The sequence below is a fragment of the Physeter macrocephalus genome, chromosome 4 (genome assembly GCF_002837175.3).
Source record: "Physeter macrocephalus isolate SW-GA chromosome 4, ASM283717v5, whole genome shotgun sequence".
In the NCBI taxonomy this organism is placed as follows: Eukaryota; Metazoa; Chordata; class Mammalia; order Artiodactyla; family Physeteridae; genus Physeter; species Physeter macrocephalus.
In genome coordinates this window covers 14,874,341-14,896,122 of record NC_041217.1, presented here as the reverse complement: position 1 = coordinate 14,896,122, position 21,782 = coordinate 14,874,341, and the positions used below count along the sequence as shown (strand labels likewise).

The 21,782-nt window shown below is 36.9% G+C and overlaps 1 protein-coding gene across 1 annotated transcript in view; it reads left to right on the top strand.

Annotated features, from left to right (window-relative positions):
• USH2A (usherin) overlaps positions 1–21,782 on the top strand; it is an 829,367-nt gene that overhangs the window by 490,251 nt on the left and 317,334 nt on the right. The gene's annotated exons all lie outside the window — the stretch shown is intronic.

Here is a 21,782-nt window from a genome sequence, read left to right as displayed (position 1 = left end):
AACACAAGTTATTCTGAGGATGGAAATTAAGACAAGTGAAATCATGAGACCAATAGCTCAGCACATAGAAGGACAGTGGCAAATCCCTATAGCTCACATTTTTTATTTTAAAAATTCATTTGAAATATTATTTGGTCCACTGGAGGAGTTTGGTCTTTTGTTTTCTTCTTCAATTATGTAGCATCTCCTACCCACTTGTGTGTACTCAGCCTTTTGTATTTCTACAATTACTATATTTTTAGGTTGTTTGTAATAGCGTAATGCTCATATTTACCACTAAGATACTCTTAGAAATGAAGAATATATTTAAGCCAAGCTCTTGAATAGCATTATACTGCAAGTTCAAAAGTTCCAGGAAAAGAATTAAAAAAATAAAACAGACTCCAAATGTTAATCCCTAAATATGAAACTTTCTTGTGACCTTTACCCCTTCGAGGTCTGGAGTTACTAATGGGGTTAGGATTTCAACTCTTAATGGGGCTCAGTGCATTAGTGTTTTGTATGCATGGAATTCAGCATTCAGTTTAATAAGTGGTTGACATTGGTGATGTCCCTTAATTTGCTTAAATCTAATTGGCTCTTTTATCAGTCAAACCTGTATGGATTGGCAATTGATCAGAAAGGGTCAGCCATGACTCTGCATGTAGTTAAACGATGGAACCACTAGTTAAAGTCACAGTTGCATGATAATAAGCCAAGGAAGAACAAATGAGCTTAGAGGAAGAAGCCAAAGAAGCTTAGAAGTTTTGCAGGATCTTCAAGTTCAGAACAAAGGCATTGTAGAGTATATAAATTTTAAATACACTGCATTTTGCCTCCAGACTTAAACCTTTTTTTCCAGATGAACTGAAACCTTGTCTGAAACTGTCTTTGTTACATCAAAGAACTACTCAGAAAGCTAAAAGAGACAGAAGAAGCATAAAAGGGCATAGTTTAAAATGATTAGTGACAAATTCCATACTGACGAGCTAGAAACAGATTTTTTATGAAAGTTTTATACTTTTCCAAAAGAAATATTTTTATTCTATTTATCTTTTTCTGAACTGCTTTATTGTAACAGTGAAAGGAACTCAGAGCCACCTTAGTTTGGGAACTTAATTCAGTTTTCTATGACAGTAAACAATTTGTCATTTATACCTTAAAATTGGTGAGAATTATTATAATCTACAAACGTCATAAAAAATACTAGGCTTGAGGAGTGTATTCCTTTTCCAACGATGTGATATTAGAAAAGCAAACACTAAGAAAAGCAAAATGGTTGTGAGTGGTTTCTTAGAGTTTATTTTAGTTTCTCTCTCCTTGTCTTGACCTGCCCCCCAACCTAAAACATCCATGGAAGAAAAGGAGTGAAATCCATTTGGAATTAACACTTAGACACATTGTAAAAGCATAGACTTTGGAATCCTACAAACTTGGATTTGATTCCCCTTCTTTCACTCACTGGCTGAGGGGCTAGGAGCGAATCCACAGACCTAACTGAGCTTCGTTTTGTTCCTCTGTTAAACAGGCGTGATGATAATTACCACCTCATAGAGGATTAAACAACACAGTTTATGTAGCACGCTCAGCACAGTGCCTGTCTTGATAAATATTTGGTGCTTGCTATTTTCTTTGTTCCTACTAAGACTCTTTTCTGGCCTCTTGAAATATTGTGATCTAAAGTAAGAAATATATAAGTGGGCTTGGTACCTGTTTCTGGCACAGAGCTCCTAAATCCCTTGGAATTTCCTAAGCACAGAGAGCCATAAAAATCTCTTTTGTTGTGTTGATGAATGCATTCTGGAAAGCGCCCAAGGACAGAGGCTCGTTGCCAGAGGAGCCGACCATGTGGTTGGAAGATTGGAGCTCTCAATCCCACCCACTCCTAACCTCTTGGGAGGGGAGAGGGGCCTGAGATTGAGTTCAGTCCCAAATGGCCAATGAGTTAATCAATCACGCCGCTGTAATGAAGCCTCCATAAAAACACAAAAGGATGGCGTTCCGAGAGCTTCCAGATTGGTGAATACGTGGATATTGGGGAGAGTGGGGAGTTCAGCAGGGCACGGAAGCTCCGCGCCGCTCAACCACATTCTTTGCCCTGCAGTATCTCTTCCATCCGGCTATTCCCGAGTTGTATCCTTTGTAATAAATCAGAAATCTAGTGAGTAAAAGGATCTCCTGAGTTCTGTGAGCCACTCTAGCAAATGAACAGAACCCAAAGAGGGGATTGTGGGAACCTGATTTATAGCCGAAGTATAGGTAACAACCTTGACTTGCCATCCTGAGTTGGAAGGGGATCACTGGAACCTCCAGTTTGAGCAAGACACTGGAACCTTCCATTTGGTCAGAAGCACAGGTGACCATCTAGGCTGTGAATGGCATTAGAGGTGGCAGGGAGGGGGACTGGAAACGAGCAGTCTTGACTGAGCCCTTACCCTGTGGAATCTGACGTTATCTTCCGGTTGATAGTGTCAGAATTGAGCTGAATTGTAGGACACTCAGCTAGTGTCCAGAGCTTGGCTTAGTGACATGGGGGAAACTACCCCCCGCCGCCAAACACTTTGGAATTGAGTGTGCAGAACCCTTTTACCTCCAAAGGCTGGAAAATGCCCTGGAGAGAGGGCAAGTGAAAATCACAGTTTTTGACACATGCTGGGGAGACCAGGAGAATTTTGTCTGGCTACATCTCTATCCCTTCCGACTTTAAGCCCTCAGAGTGACATAGGTGACATAAATACGGCCAGCCCAATATCCCTCATCAGGGGTGGTTGTGATGTGTACTGGATGATGAAGCAAGAAGGATGAGAAGTGATTTTCCATTTGAAATAGCTTAAATATCTACCTCTATGACCTCCGGATCATAATTTTCAAGTGATTTTTACATCAAACTCTCATTGCTTATCTTGGGATTTCAACGGGCAGAAAAGCAGCACATTTTTTTCTTGATAGATTTCTCTTCCGTATTCATACTGAGCCACTTATTAAATACAGTTTTTCTGATTATTTTTTCATTTCCATTATATGTATATTTTCATTCATAAATAAATGCTTTTATAGCTTTGTTAATGCTAAGCCAAGAGAGAAGAATTTTTTTTGGTAATGTTTTTTCACCTTTTCCAAATTTTCCTCACATACATCTTTTTTAAAAAGTTAAATCTTGGAATTTATTTCATTTTCAAAAATGAAAAAAAATAAGTTTATTTCATTTTTCACCAAATAGGAAAGCATAGTAATTGTTCAGTAAATGCACTTTTGAACAACAAAGTGAAATATTTGCTTTTTAAAATGTAACATATAATTTTTGCCCAATAATACTGCTGAAAGAATAATGTCACCCACTGATTTTTCAGAGATCGAACGTCTGGATTAATTTTCTTTTAGATTTTAAAAGACTGGAATTCTCTTTCAGTTATGTATTACTGTGTACTCAAACCATCTCAAAAACTTAGCAATTTAATACAGCCACTCTATTATTTCTCGTGCTTGTAGGTAGTAGTCATTTGGGGAAAATACAACTAAGTCTACTGGTGACCGCAGAACTTAGCCTTTGAACTAAAACAGTTGACTATCCTTCTTGGTATGTTACAGAGTAAATGGAAATTTTTTTATTAATCCAGCAAGTCAGTTAAGAGTAGGTAGGTCAAGAGAGTACCAATGATGCACCAGAAGGAAAAGAAATGCTTTAAAGGAAGCAGAATGATGACTGCCCTAGGAGCAGCCTACACTCTTAGGAGGGGTGGGACAGTGCTATCAAATCTCTTAGGTTAAATGTTACAATAGCTTTGCCTTTAAACAAAAGAAAAGAAAGGAAGAATAAATCATTGACTATAGTCCTTCAATTGATTAGGAGCTGAGTCTCAGACTTGTGGTATGACTTGCTCAGTGAACTTATCTTTCTCCTTCAGTTTCTAAAGGAAAGAACTGAATTTTCTTTCCTTTTTTCTCATCTCATCTGAAAACCCTAAGACCTCAGAGGAGTGGACGATAGGTAGCGCTATGGACCAACCACAGGGAAAATGATATCATTTTTATAACAGGGTGCCCAAGAGAATTAGGAGCAATTAGAAGCTCAAAAAGCAGGGGGAGGCCAAAACATAAATAAGGAAACAAGAGTTGCAAATTCGAGCTTCATTTTATCTTACACTTTTTCTGTAGCTGTAGCAATGAGAAGTATAAAAATTGCCATGCTTTTTCAAATCTGTTCAGTACAACGTCAAGATGCTATTTTTTGGTTTTTTTTAATGAAATGAATAATCCCCCAAAATGTAAAAGGTTGCTTGTAGTGTGCAAATATAGATACCATCAGTGCATGTTTTCCATTTTTCATCTGCTCTGAATCCACTTTGAATTATTTGCAAGATGTAAGTTGAAACTTCAAGGTGCAAGTGGCCAGGAGATACTTAAAAGTGGAAAGAATGCAAAGGGCTCTAAATTTAAAAAAATAAGCTGTAGGTTAGAAATTGAAACAAACAAAAGGCCAAGATGGTATTACCTTATACAGAGGCAGAAGGAAAGATGAGTTTAGCTGCCTTTTATGATGTAAAGCCACAGTGAAGATATAGGATTGTGGGGAATAGCATTCGTTACAAGAGCATTCTAAAACACAGACCTACTAGAGCGTGGACTTGAGGATATGGGGAGGGGGAAGGGTAAGCTGTGACGACGTGAGAGAGTGGCATGGACATATATACACTACCAAACGTAGGGTGGATAGGTAGTGGGAAGCAGCTGCATGGCACAGGGAGATCAGCTCGGTGCTTTGTGACCACCTAGAGGGGTGCGATAGGGAGGGTGGGAGGGAGGGAGACACAAGAGGGAAGAGATATGGAAACATATGTATATGTATAACTGATTCACTTTGTTGTAAAGCAGAAACTAACATACCATTGTAAAACAGTTATACTCCAATAAAGATGTTAAAAAAAAAGAGCATTCTACAGCATAAACACACGGTTTGTCTTTACCTTCAGCATATTAAAAGCTACACGATTTATATTACAACCAGTTCATATGAATCTTTAGAATAGCTGTACAGAATGTTCTACTTCTGTGTGTGTCTTCCAAATGTGCTGCTCTTTTGCCCCTGGAAAAATCAACCCATTCAAAGTGATGAGGTAGGCAAATTCAATGAATAAAAAGTCTCTAAATTCTTAGAAAAGAAATAGTGTGCTTTTGGAAAAACATACCAGGGCCATTTTGTTGAACCTGTGCTTTCTCCCAATTATGTTATAAGAATAAAAACCAAATTTATAGCTGCCCCTATTTATAACTGTCTTAAACAAGCTCTCATCCCTTTATGAAAAACCTTACCTTTACCTTCTTAGAACTGATGGTTTATTTACCCTGCTCTGTGTCTCCGTGTGTGTGTGTGTGTGTGTGTGTGTGTGTGTGTGTGTGTTTGTAAAATTACATAAGCCAAAGGGAAGGATACATATCTATTTTACAACTTGTGGAATTTTCCTCACTTTCCATATTCACCATCTTGGCAATGAACGTCCTGCTTATAAAAACACTGTAGAAAGAAACTAACTTCTGAGCCAGGAAGAAGACGAGGGAACTTTGAAGTGTGCTTACTGTGGACTCAACAAGCCTCCAGCAAAGGGCTGCCAGCCTCCCACATTTGCATACTCTCCTGTGGTTTGTATAGAAACACACAGGCCCACACACACAATTAAGTGCCATCTTTAGAACATCCTAGAGCAAGAGAGAGGCAAAAAAAAAAAAAAAATCACACTTCTACTTTACCAGGGGAGAGGGGTGGGAAATATTATCCCTTTAAGTTCCATTGATATTGAAAAATCATATTTTTAAAAAGAATAAGTACAATTCCCCTTTCTGTTTTTTTTTAATCTTGGAATAAAGTTTATAACTTTAAGGTTAAAAAAAATCATGTCTGTCTGACTGGCTCTGCAGTTTGAAAGCAACTTGAAGTTTTATTTGAATTCTTATAGTGCCCTGAAGAAAGTTTTGCTTTTTAAAAAAAATAATAATCTTATTCTTTTCTTTTTCCTTTGTTATCATAGACGGACTCTATGTCTGTCTTGCATAAAATTCTATGAGCATTTACCTGTCTGCATAAATATTTTTACAAAAGTGAGACAACTTCTTTATATATCTTAGGTACTTAAAGACCATATTTCCAATCTCCTTTCCTTAAGAACTTCAAGAAGATTCTTACTGTATCTCTACAAAGAGATATAGATCAGCCAGAGTCTAAAGGTTCTCTACAAACTTAACGAAGTATACATTGTGACATCAGTGGGCAAACAGCCACTATGATATTCATGATTATGAATTAACTGAGCTAAAGGAAAATAGAAATGTGAGGGTGTCTAGTGCACACTTTTTGATAGCACTCCTCTTTACACTTTGATCATCTTGGAACTTACACAATCTTCCATTTTTATTTAAATGTTTCATATGTATGTATCATGCTTATCTACTGAAGTATAATTCCATGGCAAGGACAGAATGAATGGATGGGTGGCGTTGGATGGAGGACTCATAGTTGATCTTCTCTCTCTCCTCTCTCACTCTCTCTTCGCTCCCTCCCTCCCTCCCCCTCTCTCTCCCTCTTTTTCTTTCTTTCTTTTTTTCTTTTCTTATCTTTTCTTTTTTCCTTTCTTTTCTTTTCTTTTTTCTTTTCTTTCTTTCTTTCCCTTCCTTCCTTCCTTGCTTCCTTCCTTCCTCCCTCCCTTCCGTCCTCCCTCCCTCCCTCCCTCTCACCATTTACATTGCCTCTGGGCACATTCTACTAAATTAGTAGTGCTGTAACAATGGGCTTGTGTTATTTTTGCATCCAGTATGCCATCACCCTTTCCATCCTCTTTTGCTTACAGTGCTCCAGTTTCCCTCTGAGCACCCTGGACCCTCCCATGCTAAGAACATCATAAGCCCCTGGCCACAGTAATTGTTTTCAGGGATTACAGATACTCCAGTCAGAGTCAATGAGATGCAGTATAGCCGACAGAGGCATATGTCATGCCCTGGATTTTAACCTGGGATTCAGTTGAATCTGCCACCAGTCGTATTGCCCCTCAAAAGGTCTGAAAAGGTAGCCAACATGGAAAAAAGCAGAGCAGATCTGAGGGAAGGAGGTAGACGCGATTCTGGTGATACCATTTGATCCCATGAATGCGGTTCTGCCAAAAATCAACTTTTTCCCTGGATTATTCCATCACAGGGGCCAACCCCTTTCATTATTTAAGCCTGTGTGTGTTAGGTTTTCTGCCACTCGAAAACAAAAGAGTTTAAATCGCAAGATGTTTGAGAGAAAGGAAAAAAGTAGTGAGCTTAGAGAAGTTTCATAACTTCTTGAAAATCACACCAAACTGTGGCAGCTCAACATATGTGTTTGCTTTTGTTCGAGCTCTCAAATGTGTAAACCTCAGGAAGCAAACCCGATGTGAAATGAAATAACGACCTTGATGATGAAATTGCGGACCCCATTCCAAAGGTGCTCCTCTGAACCTCTTCATCTGGCAATCTTCTGAGACCCTTCTCCGCTGCTTTCAGCTCTAGCAATGATTCTTGCACTAATTAGCTCTTTGGGCTGAGTTAAATAACGTTACTTGACTATGAGGCAGGCTTCTCATCTCTAAAATGACAGACTTGACCTAGATCAGTGGTTCCCGCAGTGTGATCCCAGACTAGGAATCTCAGTGTTCCCTGAGAACTTGTTTGAAATGCAGATCTGGAGCCCCATCTTCAACCTACTGACTCAGAAATTCTGAGGCTGGGGCCAAACAATCTATATTTTAGTAGTTGCCCCCCACCTTTTGTTGTTGGAATGCGTGCCCAATTTTGAAAACCACTGAACTAGATCATTTTTTAAATACCTTCAAATAAAAAATAGGACGTGATCCTATCTATGGCTCTATGCCACACTTATCACTGGGACACAGAATTACTGAGAGAAAATAGGTGGAACGGGCCCCTATGCTCAATGTGTCTTTGACTGTAGAAGCTCCATTCTCAAGACCTGAGGCCTTTCCAGTGGATGGGAGCTGACATATTGCTCCCAGTCTCCCTGAGTGGGACAGAAAGAGATACCATGGATGACCAGTTTCAGAGGCTGAGTCCTACCTGTGGCACAAAAAGCAACAGGCATGGTGTTTTGTGCCCTAAGGGGCACTAACTGGCCCTACCGTGAAGACACTGTCAGCTGAATTTCCTCAGCTCTTGAATCCCTACACAGAACATCTGTTAGAAGGAACCCCATGTAACTAAAGCCTGAGTCTGCCCCATCTGGGGAATTTTCCTTAATGAGCACCTTGTGGCTTCCCCTCCTCTGTGGGGTTTTTAAATGTGTTTCCTCAAGTCAGTGACGTCTTTATCCTGGATTCCAGAGTTTACTGGCTATCAGACCTCGTACTTAAGATTCTTCCTTCTAGGAGTTCACAAATACAACTCCACAAAGCTGGCTGAATTTGTTTTCCGGGTGCCTAGACAACAATTAAGATGATGTCATATTTTATTTGATAAAAATAATTTTCTTTGATATAATGACTTCTCAGATAGTACATTCTAGATGCAGGTGTTGTTTTACATATAGTAACTCATTTATTTCTTGAAAACTTTATGAGGAAAGGGATACTATTTTCCCTACTTACACATGGGGAAGCTGAGGAAAAGAGATTGGCTTGCAACTAGTTCATTAAGGTCAGGCAACTAGTAAATGGCAGAGACCATATTCAAACCTAGAGACTGGCTACAGAAACCTGGCTCTGAGCCACTGCACTCTTATCTATTTGAAACACCTTCCACTGACCATTTCTATGTGGCTTGACTCTACAGTGGTACCAAATATAATTTCAACAGAATTGTTTGGTTGAAGTATCAGGTGTTCAGAACGTGATGCCAGTGAACTAGAGAGCTGTTCTCACTTGGCTTCATGACCCCAAAATGCTTAAAGTTTACAATCTAATGAGAAGAAGAAAATTCAGTTAAAACAGACTTTTTATAGCCTTACAAAGAAGCACTAAGCAGAAGCAATGTTATGGAGTTGACCAGTCGGAACATCCTTTCCCAGTATGTGGATACAGATACTTACTTGCCCACCAAGTATTTCGACCAACTTCTTTCATATTCCCCCATGACTTTATATCTAAGATAAACTCTAGTTAGAAGAAGAGAATATTAAAATAACCTCATATTTATCTATTTAGGAGAAAAGACGCATTTAACTTTTCTGAAAATTTTTCTTTTTCTCAATTTTTAGCTCTCAAGGGACATGAGTGAAAATGTACACTTCTTTCTTTGGCTCGTAATAGAAAATTTAAGTTTCCAGATTTGAATTGCTGGTGCAGAGGCTTTTCTGTAGGTGTACAACAGACAATCTCATTAGAACTTGTGAAAATACATTTATCCCAAACGCTAGTGTGTAAGAATGGTGTCGTTATTGCTAATTACTAAATTGCCCTCTCTTTGGGCCTATATTAAAATTGAATTTCCTGTGTTAAGGCTCTCTATATATCAAGGGAAAGGAATAGATGTGATCTTCTGATTGTACATAATCTACACTCTTATAAAGAGAGTCTGAATTTATCTAATGATGTTAATTTTGGAAAAATTTTTAAAATGCATAGAAAGAGCAAAAAAGCTCATATTTGTAAAAAGGAATGACTGACTGAATGAATGTTTTTCTCCCCGTGCTAAAACAATGTTTCAAGAACAGATTAAAAAGCACATCAGTCAGATGAGGACGCTTAATTCCACGTGGAATATTGGCGAACCCAGGGATATGAACAGTATGAGCGTGTAGGGGAATCGTTCCCTGGCGTGGTCTCAGGAAGGACCTTCTGTGTCTTCTGGGCCCTCAGGAAGGAGGACCACCTTCCTCATGAAAGCCTGAGGTTGAGGGTATATCCACAAAAGAAGGCTTGACTCTCGTTCACATGTTTGACTCTAAATCAAGGCAGCGTGTGTCTTAAACTATGTATTTGTTAAGCACATTGACTGCAGCATCTGTCAAACTATCTGACTTTGAACTTCACCACCACCCACCATCCCCAGCATGTTCATTTATTGATCACGTGACCCCGGGAAAGTTATCTCCTCTCTAGGCCTCAATTTGTTCATCTGAAAAGTGATTTTGTCATCACATAACCATCTGCAGTGGGTTTTGGTTAAGGGGGAAAGGATGTGTGTGCCCTGGGAAGATCAGCTGGCATAGAAGTAAGTGCCTGACTATTTTTTTTAAAGAATAGAAAGCATGACACATAATAAGCACAAAATATACATAAACTATCACTTGTTAGGTTGAAAATTAAACCAAGCCCCAAACATCGAAATGTTTATTTTCCTTGATGATTCCAACCATTGCCTCTGAAAGCCACATGGCCGGAAACAGCAGACTGGTTGTGGTATATTAAATTATAAGTGAGGACTAATTTGAGAATCAAAGATGCTCTCTGGGAGATATCACGCCACTGATAGGAAAGGCATTAGCTGTCTCCCTCTGTCTCATGTATTTGTACCCTCTGTCTTGGAAATCTCCTTCCCCACCGTTTCGGGATCTTGATGTTTAATTTAACACAGAGGTCTCAGAGACGCACATCGGGAGGTTGTTCCTGGTATTTCTGGCATTGAGGAAATTGAAATGTACATGTTTTTTCCTCCTGTATCAAAGACAGGCAAGAATCTAAACTGACATTTTATATCAAATGAATTATGAACTGTGTACTTTGTACCTAAGGGAACAACAACTAAATTAGAGTTTAAGATAAAAAAAAAGAGAGAGAGACAAAAATAGGTTTTTAATAAAACATACAGTTATTTCTGCTATTCTGTCTGTTGGTGACATGGCCAAACACAGTCCTTACTGTAGAATCAGTGAATTGACGCTGGCTAGGCTAAAATCTCTAAATTTTAAATACATTTGTATTTAATGTATTTAAATACAAATGTATTTAAATCTTTAAAATTTAAATACATTTGTCCGGTGAAACATTCTTGATAATCTGAAGTTAACTTTTCTCTTTTTGTCAATCCTTCCTTGCTTAGAAAAAAAAATTTTTAAATAACTTTTGCCAATTCTTAGTTCCTGAGAAAATATGAGATTAGAAGTTGCTTGAGGGAAAAAAAAATTGTATACAGGATAAAAATGATACACACAAAAGTACCATATTCTTTATCTCCTCTGTTTATCTGTAATTCCTACACACATATACACACTCACACACAAGCAAATTACCCTCGTGATTAAGAGCATGGATTCTAAAATCAACCAGATTGACTTCAAATTAAGAAATTAAGTTATACAATCATATATGCTTTGCCTCATTGTTTTCTTGCCATAAAGCGGGAGAAATGGTAGTAAGTACCTCATAAGTTTGACACTGAGGGAATTATGTATGATAAATGCATGCAAAGAATATAATACAATGCTGGTCACATAGTAATTGTGTATTACTTTGCAAAGGTATATCCTCCAACGATATGTGACCAGAATGGGTACCAACAAACTAGCACCCCCTTTTTAATGGCTACTGATTCCTGAAGTAAAGGAAACATTTGAATTAAACTTTTAAGGTGAAGGAGGATCCTGTCATGTTTATGCAATATACCCAATAATCATTTTTGAAATTACTAATTGAAGATTCTTGGGAATTGGGGATGATCTATACTTTCTTCTTCTAGGCAAAGCTATGTTTTGATTACCATGCTAGTCTTCAAAAGTAGGTATTATAATTTGTGCTACATATACATTAAAGAAGTGTTATTAATATTAATACATGTATTTTCTACTTCGGAATTCCCCAGGTATGTAAACCTAAAACTGACAAAATTGCTTTGTATTAATTCCATATACTTTCTGATACCAGCACTGTACAATTTAGCGCTTGTGTGGCTAAATTACTAGGAACAAATAACTCACTAATAGTCTGATGATGGATTTTAATCACATAAACTAAGTTACGCATAGTTATTGATCATGATTGTGGTCAAATGAGCATCGTTTTATATTCTCAGATTCTGATTCTAGCTCTACTATTTATGATCTGAAATCAGTTCTTAGAAGTCTCGACATATTTTCTCCTGCTGATGACTAGTGTTTTAGTCTTCCTAATAGAGAATGTGAAATTAATGGCCCATTGAGGTAAGGGAGGCCCAGTATATAATCTGAGTGTTTTAGGGCTAGATCTAGTTATTATTTGAGTAATTAATTAATCAACTTGAATATTAGGTCCAATCCCATTGTTAAAATGACCTTTGTAACCAATCCTCTACACAAAGGGCCCAAGGAATCAGATATTCAGGGAAAAATCATTTAATCTGTGCTGCCTGGAAACTCATTTGGATGAGTATGATGGTGTTCAAAATAATAGGAAGACTAAGAAATACTCCCAGGAATACTAAGAGGAACTCAAATGTCAAAAGCAAAGGCTTAAATAGAGTGTCTAAATCTAGGAAGTCTCCAAGGAAAAAGAATAAATCTGGTTGGTGGCTTGAGATGTAACCAAAAAAAAATCTTTTGGACATTATGACCACCAACGTTAGGGCCTCTAATTAGTCTGACAAAGAGACAGTTCCACTCCCAGTTGAACAAATAATGTATCTAATGAAATTCAAAGTTCGTATTTTTCTCTGAGGGCAGTGAGCTGCCTCATTCGCAGCTTTGGGGTATTTCAAAATTAACGGAGGATGACTTCCGTCTGTCTGAGGTTTCCTGGTTAACAAATTCACTGAAACTGTCTTTCAGAGTCATCTTAAGCAATTCTTTAATCTTAAACCACAAAGAGAAATGAAGGTAGAGGTATGTTGCCTTGGTTCTTTGGATGCTAATAGGAAGTGGAATCTTTCATTTCTCAAAATGGTCAATAGCAATTAGTATTCAGTGGTGTTTTTTTATTCTGGTGCCCTTGACTCCCCCTGCTGCCCCTTTCTATATTACTCTTATTATAAACTATAACTGGGAATATTGCTGCTTCTTTTCCATTCTAAATAAAGCATTCTTAGTGAACATGGGGATAATTTTTCATTTCATGAAGAACAATTACTGGAGCCACGTGAGATCTGCCAGTTGGGTTTTGTGTAACGTAGGTATGTTGCCTTGGTTCTATGGATGCTAATAGGAAGTGGAATCTTTCATTTCTCAAAATGGTCAATAGCAATTAGTATTCAGTGGTGTTTTTTTATTCTGGTGCCCTTGACTCACCCCTGCTGCCCTTTTCTATATTACTCTTATTATAAACTGTAACTGGGAATATTGCTGCTTCTTTTCCATTCTAAATAAAGCATTCTTAGTGAACATGGGGATAATTTTTCATTTCATGAAGAACAATTACTGGAGCCACGTGAGATCTGCCAGTTGGGTTTTGTGTAACGTTTGACAAATATTTGCACCAATTTTGATTGAGGTAGTCTCCTCTAAATTTTAAATACATTTGTATTTAATGTATTTAAATACAAATGTATTTAAATCTTTAAAATTTAAATACATTTGTCCGGTGAAACATTCTTGATAATCTGAAGTTAACTTTTCTCTTTTTGTCAATCCTTCCTTGCTTAGAAAAAAAAATTTTTAAATAACTTTTGCCAATTCTTAGTTCCTGAGAAAATATGAGATTAGAAGTTGCTTGCTTGAGGGAAAAAAAAATTGTATACAGGATAAAAATGATACACACAAAAGTACCATATTCTTTATCTCCTCTGTTTATCTGTAATTCCTACACACATATACACACTCACACACAAGCAAATTACCCTCGTGATTAAGAGCATGGATTCTAAAATCAACCAGATTGACTTCAAATTAAGAAATTAAGTTATACAATCATATATGCTTTGCCTCATTGTTTTCTTGCCATAAAGCGGGAGAAATGGTAGTAAGTACCTCATAAGTTTGACACTGAGGGAATTATGTATGATAAATGCATGCAAAGAATATAATACAATGCTGGTCACATAGTAATTGTGTATTACTTTGCAAAGGTATATCCTCCAACGATATGTGACCAGAATGGGTACCAACAAACTAGCACCCCCTTTTTAATGGCTACTGATTCCTGAAGTAAAGGAAACATTTGAATTAAACTTTTAAGGTGAAGGAGGATCCTGTCATGTTTATGCAATATACCCAATAATCATTTTTGAAATTACTAATTGAAGATTCTTGGGAATTGGGGATGATCTATACTTTCTTCTTCTAGGCAAAGCTATGTTTTGATTACCATGCTAGTCTTCAAAAGTAGGTATTATAATTTGTGCTACATATACATTAAAGAAGTGTTATTAATATTAATACATGTATTTTCTACTTCGGAATTCCCCAGGTATGTAAACCTAAAACTGACAAAATTGCTTTGTATTAATTCCATATACTTTCTGATACCAGCACTGTACAATTTAGCGCTTGTGTGGCTAAATTACTAGGAACAAATAACTCACTAATAGTCTGATGATGGATTTTAATCACATAAACTAAGTTACGCATAGTTATTGATCATGATTGTGGTCAAATGAGCATCGTTTTATATTCTCAGATTCTGATTCTAGCTCTACTATTTATGATCTGAAATCAGTTCTTAGAAGTCTCGACATATTTTCTCCTGCTGATGACTAGTGTTTTAGTCTTCCTAATAGAGAATGTGAAATTAATGGCCCATTGAGGTAAGGGAGGCCCAGTATATAATCTGAGTGTTTTAGGGCTAGATCTAGTTATTATTTGAGTAATTAATTAATCAACTTGAATATTAGGTCCAATCCCATTGTTAAAATGACCTTTGTAACCAATCCTCTACACAAAGGGCCCAAGGAATCAGATATTCAGGGAAAAATCATTTAATCTGTGCTGCCTGGAAACTCATTTGGATGAGTATGATGGTGTTCAAAATAATAGGAAGACTAAGAAATACTCCCAGGAATACTAAGAGGAACTCAAATGTCAAAAGCAAAGGCTTAAATAGAGTGTCTAAATCTAGGAAGTCTCTCCAAGGAAAAAGAATAAATCTGGTTGGTGGCTTGAGATGTAACCAAAAAAAAATCTTTTGGACATTATGACCACCAACGTTAGGGCCTCTAATTAGTCTGACAAAGAGACAGTTCCACTCCCAGTTGAACAAATGTATCTAATGAAATTCAAAGTTCGTATTTTTCTCTGAGGGCAGTGAGCTGCCTCATTCGCAGCTTTGGGGTATTTCAAAATTAACGGAGGATGACTTCCGTCTGTCTGAGGTTTCCTGGTTAACAAATTCACTGAAACTGTCTTTCAGAGTCATCTTAAGCAATTCTTTAATCTTAAACCACAAAGAGAAATGAAGGTAGAGGTATGTTGCCTTGGTTCTATGGATGCTAATAGGAAGTGGAATCTTTCATTTCTCAAAATGGTCAATAGCAATTAGTATTCAGTGGTGTTTTTTTATTCTGGTGCCCTTGACTCACCCCTGCTGCCCTTTTCTATATTACTCTTATTATAAACTGTAACTGGGAATATTGCTGCTTCTTTTCCATTCTAAATAAAGCATTCTTAGTGAACATGGGGATAATTTTTCATTTCATGAAGAACAATTACTGGAGCCACGTGAGATCTGCCAGTTGGGTTTTGTGTAACGTTTGACAAATATTTGCACCAATTTTGATTGAGGTAGTCTCACACCAGTAAAATGTTGGTGAGGTTTTGGGTTACCCTCAGAAATATAGACCCAAATGAGTCAGTGAAAGGCCAAAGATAAAAGTACCATCTTCAGGCTTTATTCAACGACATACTCCATAATGTTTTGTCACTGGGCTAAGAGGTAAATGATGGGTTTTTTACAAAATTTTTATTTTATGCACATGCTTTCTAGACAGGGCTTTTGTCCTAAATACTTCTCTATGACCCTGGTGACAACCTTGAGAAAATGTCATCATTTCTTTAACTTGGATCCATAAAACCTGTAGCCCTTGCTAAGCATCTTGTTTTTCTATTTTTCTCTGGAGACCTGTCTGAGAGATCTGAGAGCCAACGGTACCTTGAAAAGAGAGGGGGAAAAAATCCTTGAGAAACTGAGACAGACTAAGGAAGACAGAGGCAATTTTTCCAAATCTCTATCCCCAAATAAGCCTTCTCAAGATTTAAATGACATAATCATTAACAAAAAAATAAATAGGGCTTCCCAGGTGGCGCAGTGGTTGAGAATCCGCCTGCCGATGCAGGGGACACGGGTTCGTGCCCCGGTCCGGGAAGATCCCACGTGCCGCGGAGCGGCTGGGCCCGTGAGCCGTGGCCGCTGAGCCTGCGCATCCGGAGCCTGTGCTCCGCAACGGGAGAGGCCACAACAGTGAGAGGCCCGCACACCGCAAAAAAATAATAATAATAATAATAAGCTTCAAAAATGTCTTCATTCCAAACCTCCTAGCTCTAAGATTTCTCCACTCCTCAAAGCAACACCCACACTCAGAATTGGTTCTTTGGACTCCTAAGGACAGATGGGGAAGAAGCAGGGAGAGGAGGCAAAACCCTTTCTGTGCATGTGAGTAGGGGCAAGATTCTGGCTTACTGAGTCACTTTAAAAGACGTTGCTTAAAATAACAGTTAGGAGTTTGGGTTTTGGAGACAAGTTGCTAGATTCAAACAGCAGTTCAACCACTTATTAGCTACGTGCACTTGTGCAAGTCACTTATCTCCTGTGGTCTGAATGTTTGTGTCATCCTCAAGTTCATATGTTGAAACCTTGTACCCCAATGTGATGGTGTTAGGAGGTGGGACCTTGGGAAGTCATGAGGGTGGGGCCCTCATGAATGGGATTGGTACCCTTATAAAAGAGGCCCCCAAAAGCGCCCTTGCCCCCTTCCACCATGTGAAGACACAGGAAGAAGTTACCATCCATGAACCAGGAAGTGGGTTCTCAGGAGGCTGCATGGTAAACAAGAAAAAAGGTGGAGTTTTAAATCAAAATACCCATGACTGAGTCCCAGCCTGGCACTTAGAGCAATCACAAGGAAGTGTAAAAGTAATGCAATACTCACACCTTCTAATTCATGGTCCAATTATAAGGTCAAATGAATGCAGTGTGTACCAAACACTCCTCCCCAGTAGACCCATCTCAGAAAACGATCTCATCTCAGTCACTCTGACCTGAAATTTAGGATCCAGGCTTCTTTCTCCCTCTGCATCCCCACCTCTGTTCCATCACCAAATCCTCTGTACGTTTTTCCTCCCAGTTTCTGCCTCGCTTGCTGTGCTCAAGCCACACCGCCTTCAAGGCTCAGGCCAAGCGTGCCCCTGTCTTGGGCCAGCCCGAGATGTGCGTCCCCCAGTGATTCATAAGTCTCAGCTCAAAGATGATCTCCCCGCCTACCCCACCTAAAGTATCAGCTTTGCCCTCACCTCCTCCCTCATCACTCCCAATCCCTTACATTAGAACTACTACTTATTTGCTAAAATGTTCTTACCATGCACACACACAAAAGGTAACTGTGAGGTGATGGATGTGTTAATTAACTTGTTTGTGTTAATCACGTCACAGTGTCTACATCTGTCAATTCATCCCACCGTATACTTTAAATATACAGTTTTATTTGTCAGTTATACCTCGATAAAGCTGGGGAAAAAAAAAGAACTCATAAAAAGTGGGGGAAAAAAAGAAATGATTCTATTTCTTTTTTTTCTTCTATTGTCTCTCTCTCTCCTTAATAAAACTGTTTTAATTTGTTCATCACTATATTCCCAGAGCATAGGACAGTTCCTGGCATATAAGTAGCTGCCTTTTAATTATTTGCTGACTTAATAGATTATATATTTTATATATATACATACTTTATATAAATTATATGTAATTATGTCATATCATTATCTTATAATATATCTAAAAGATTAAATTTGTATATTTTATGTAATTATACAGTATACTTATGTAATATAATGTTAAATGTATATATTTTATATTATTATATGTATTTTATATAACATAATTATATAATAATGTTTCTAATGCTATAGTTACATTATTGTGTATTATATATGCATAGGTATCCATAAATACACACATATATGAAATACTCATTTCGATGGGGATAGTGGGAAATGAATCATTCATACCTTACTATAGGAGTATAAATAAACACAACTTTCTGAAAAGCGGTTTGTCAGCTTATATCTGAAATGGTGGTAATATTCATTCCTATTGACTCAACAATTCTAAAAAGCAAAACAAAATGTGCATTTATTAGGATACTCTGAATATTATTTATAATACTGAAAATGATATCATTCTATATCAATATCAGCTTTAAGTGAAAACTACATTTATAAAAATGTTACATGCAATTATTTTGAAAAGTTATGTTACTAAAAACTATTTAATGACATAGGGAGTTGTCACTATACACTGTAAAGTGAGCAAAGTTTACAAAATAACATATTAAAAATATTCAGCATAATCATTTCAAATGATATATTATATATATATATATTTAACTATATATACAGAGAGAAGAAAGACAGGAAAGAGTCTATAGTAGTATAACAATGGCTATTTCTGTGTAGTGTAATTATGGATAACTGTTTTCTTCATTTGCTTGGTAATTTTCAAATTTTCTACCATGAATATGCATTATTTTATAGTTAGAAAAATACATGCTTTTAAAAGGGGGCTCTGTTCTGCAAGAACTAAATTTTAGCATTTCTTTAATATTTATTTGATGAGCAATATTGAATTCTCAAAATTTAAGTGCTCTAAAGTTTACAAAAAGAAATGAAAAGATCTCTGCGCTCAAGTAGCTTATATTACCATTCCTTTGGTGTACTATAGGGAAAAGCAATGGCTAGACTTAAATTTAAGCTTCGCCTTGGTGTTGAGAGATGAATTATGGTCTTGGAAATGAAAGAGACATGTATGAAACTCTAGGATGCTGTTTACTAGTCATGTACTGCAGACATGTTGCTTAACTTTTTCTAACCTCAGGTTTCACATCTGTGAAACAGAGACATTGACAGAAATCAGTGGTAAAATGAATGTTTTGTAAAGTGGTATTTCAGATCTAATTTGATGTTTGCTGTGTTAGTTATTTTCCAAGCAATTAATCTCTTTTATGTTGAAAAAAGCATTCATTTTCAGATAACTGAGTCTGTATTTGTAAATGGGAAATACGGTCTGGATCCTAACAATTATTAGGGTCCTAGGTTAAAGATTTCTTCCTGCACATCTTTCTTCTTACCAACTCATCCATTTATTCACCCATTTATTCTGTCCATTTTTACAGGACGTCTTTCATATACAAAGCACTGTCCTAGGCACTATGATATCTACTTAAATACTTTGCTTCTTTAATAACATTCCTCCGAGATTCTATGTGTCCATTGAAAAATCATTGATTTGGCATCTTTAGCTATCCAAAGACCATTCTGAATCAACCACATAGCCAATCTGAATGACAGTGATGAACTCCAGTATCAAGCAGGCCAAAATTCAGATGCTCAGTGAGGTTTCAGCCACGTCACTTGAAGGAAGAAAAGTCAGAGTATGATGTCATATCATTATCTTATAATATATCTAAAAGATTAAATTTGTATATTTTATGTAATTATACAGTATACTTATGTAATATAATGTTAAATGTATATATTTTATATTATTATATGTATTTTATATAACATAATTATATAATAATGTTTCTAATGCTATAGTTACATTATTGTGTATTATATATGCATAGGTATCCATAAATACACACATATATGAAATACTCATTTCGATGGGGATAGTGGGAAATGAATCATTCATACCTTACTATAGGAGTATAAATAAACACAACTTTCTGAAAAGCGGTTTGTCAGCTTATATCTGAAATGGTGGTAATATTCATTCCTATTGACTCAACAATTCTAAAAAGCAAAACAAAATGTGCATTTATTAGGATACTCTGAATATTATTTATAATACTGAAAATGATATCATTCTATATCAATATCAGCTTTAAGTGAAAACTACATTTATAAAAATGTTACATGCAATTATTTTGAAAAGTTATGTTACTAAAAACTATTTAATGACATAGGGAGTTGTCACTATACACTGTAAAGTGAGCAAAGTTTACAAAATAACATATTAAAAATATTCAGCGTAATCATTTCAAATGATATATATATCATTCTGTGGTCAAAGATCACTTCCATGACATGCCTCTAGATAACATTTAATTTTCAAAAATCGATTTCTCTTACCAATGTAAAGACCTCTCCATTTTGCATTTCGTTGAATTTCTGTGGGTTTTGACTCGTTCTTGAGAGCTAGCAAATTCATGCTAGTAGTTCTGTGTGAAGTTCCTCATAGATAATGATATATTTAACTATATATACAGAGAGAAGAAAGACAGGAAAGAGTCTATAGTAGTATAACAATGGCTATTTCTGTGTAGTGTAATTATGGATAACTGTTTTCTTCATTTGCTTGGTAATTTTCAAATTTTCTACCATGAATATGCACTATTTTATAGTTAGAAAAATACATGCTTTTAAAAGGGGGCTCTGTTCTGCAAGAACTAAATTTTAGCATTTCTTTAATATTTATTTGATGAGCAATATTGAATTCTCAAAATTTAAGTGCTCTAAAGTTTACAAAAAGAAATGAAAAGATCTCTGCGCTCAAGTAGCTTATATTACCATTCCTTTGGTGTACTATAGGGAAAAGCAATGGCTAGACTTAAATTTAAGCTTCGCCTTGGTGTTGAGAGATGAATTATGGTCTTGGAAATGAAAGAGACATGTATGAAACTCTAGGATGCTGTTTACTAGTCATGTACTGCAGACATGTTGCTTATTAACTTTTTCTAACCTCAGTTTTCACATCTGTGAAACAGAGACATTGACAGAAATCAGTGGTAAAATGAATGTTTTGTAAAGTGGTATTTCAGATCTAATTTGATGTTTGCTGTGTTAGTTATTTTCCAAGCAATTAATCTCTTTTATGTTGAAAAAAGCATTCATTTTCAGATAACTGAGTCTGTATTTGTAAATGGGAAATACGGTCTGGATCCTAACAATTATTAGGGTCCTAGGTTAAAGATTTCTTCCTGCACATCTTTCTTCTTACCAACTCATCCATTTATTCACCCATTTATTCTGTCCATTTTTACAGGACGTCTTTCATATACAAAGCACTGTCCTAGGCACTATGATATCTACTTAAATACTTTGCTTCTTTAACAACATTCCTCCGAGATTCTATGTGTCCATTGAAAAATCATTGATTTGGCATCTTAGGTATCCAAAGACCATTCTGAGTCAACCACATAGCCAATCTGAATGACAGTGATGAACTCCAGTATCAAGCAGGCCAAAATTCAGATGCTCAGTGAGGTTTCAGCCACGTCACTTGAAGGAAGAAAAGTCAGAGTATGCCTGTGTCCTGCCCTGGTCAGAATGCACAGGGAGGGTTTAGTTTAGGTAGAAGGCTTGATGGTTTGAAAGGACCTTATCAAAATGGAACACATACCAATCAGGTAACAAGGCTAGATAGTGGTTGAGGAATCCTCTTATATGAAACTCGTTGGAGGGAGCAGAGATGTTTAACCGGAAATGGGGAAATTTAGTGGAAAAGAGTACGACTGGTTAAAAAGGCCTGAAGTTCTATCCCTAACGGTAGTGACGGCTTGTTCTCAGGGATCAGCGTGGCTCAGACGAGGTCCCAAAGAGCTCAGTGTCATTAGCACGATCAACCACGTGTACCCACTGCCCAAGACGGTCCCAGTTCTTGCCTGCTGCAGCTCAATTCACCCATGTTGGTTATGGGTCCCCTGTTTTGCTCTCAGAAGGTCCCGATATGGGCAAAAGATTATATTCAGCCTAAGTTTTGTAGAAATAATATAGTTTTTAGCTCTCC